The following is a 1820-nucleotide window of genomic DNA, read 5'->3' as shown; positions in this document are numbered from 1 at the left end:
CCCCCCCCCCCCTTTCCCCCAAAGACAAACAAACAATTTCAATATATTATTCACAAAATCAGTAAAGCGCATGGCCACTTGTCACACTGATGACTGACTGACCACACATGAAAAGATAGTCGTTGGATAAACTGCGGGGGGAATCTGCTGCAAGATTCTATAATTTTATTGCTCGAGTTAATCTAACGTTTGGGGCTGGTCAGTTGTTGTTGAGATTGATCTATATCCAGGGACATTACATGCCCCAGTGATGCAGGACTCAATCTGTTCTATGATTAAAAATCTATGTCTATCATTTGTCGTTCTAGACGCCCCAACACGTGCCCACAGAATTCCAGTGGTGTTTTTTTGTGGACGTTGAGCCTCTGAGCTACATCTCACTGTGTACCTCCAGCCTGGAGCATTCCTACAGCTCACCTCTCTTTTTCCGCCAGACGTGACAGGATTTAAAAGCAGAATTAACGCTGTATTGTACGTTTTTCGACACAAACTGACTTAAATGAAGTGAACCATAGACGTAAGTTTTAAACACGTGAACAAATAGACGTTTTATAAGGCTGTTGAATTAATTCAAAACCATTGATTTATCTCCCTTGAAAAACACAAATTTTTAGCTGAAATTTGTTTAATTTACTTCAGCGTCCGTGCAAAATTTGGAGACTGTTGACCGTCAATTAATTGAGCTGTGTACATTTAAAATATGCACACTTTCTTTTTTCCTTGAATATATTACATGCACATATAGTATATATATACACATTACGTTTACTTGATGGGGCCCCTTTAGATGAAAGGAATGATCGGTGCATTAACATCAACTGAAAGTCTTTGGCCAACTATATACACTCTACTGGAATTGAGCAATAAATCTTGAGAGATACCAAAAATTAGAAGGTCTAGATCTATACTCTCAAAAACAAAATGCACCTCGAGAAATATAATTTCCGGCACTTTCGTTGAGAAGAACAGCTAGGCAGATTTGTTTCGTTTCTCAGTGGAATAATCACGAAGTCCAACGAACGACGGGAACTTGTGTCAAATATATTTTTCTAAATTCAGGAAATGAATACATAAAAAATCGAACTCTGCCATGGAGACCTATCTATCTTTTTGCAGGTTTTTGCCTATTTTCAACTCTGCAGCTGTCGCAGTTTTACGGGAAAAGTGACACATGTGTTTCCAAGTAGCCAAATTAATATAATAATATAATAGATATATAGATTGATTGTCTATTCTTCTTTCGTGGTTGTACACTCCAGAATTTCAAAGGTGTGGCATGAGTGCGCACGGCTAGTGAGCGGAAACTTCATTTGTTTACAAGCGTTACAATGGCGTCTTAGAAGACGGACTTTCCCAAGATTAGATCTAAACGAAACTAATGAAAAACTGAAAATTAAACTACATTGACTTCAGGCGCCTTGATAAAACTGTGCACCTTTAAATGATTCGGAACAACCACTAATTTTGTCAAATTCGAAAGTAACGTGGTTCGGAAGTTTACGTGGCCAAAGTGCGAATTTTCATAAATATAATATAATATAGAGATGTACATGTCTACCTATTCACATGCTCACATATTACACTCTCACCAAACCAACCTCCAGCATTTTCATGAGCTGGTAACCAGATCAGCGTGACTCACATAGATTATTTGCATAACAGCACTAGCTGTATCTTTCTGATCTGGACGTGTGATCTGGCGTGTGCGGGTTGGAGCAGACTCTGTTGTTATCACAGCATTGTACTCTTCGGGAAACCGGTGGCTATGCTGCCCCGCGCCCTCCCAAACCACCCTTCTCCCCTTCTCTCCCCCCCCCTTC

This window comes from Aplysia californica, unplaced genomic scaffold (genome assembly GCF_000002075.1).
Source record: "Aplysia californica isolate F4 #8 unplaced genomic scaffold, AplCal3.0 scaffold00006, whole genome shotgun sequence".
In the NCBI taxonomy this organism is placed as follows: Eukaryota; Metazoa; Mollusca; class Gastropoda; order Aplysiida; family Aplysiidae; genus Aplysia; species Aplysia californica.
Note: the sequence above shows the minus strand (reverse complement) of the source record.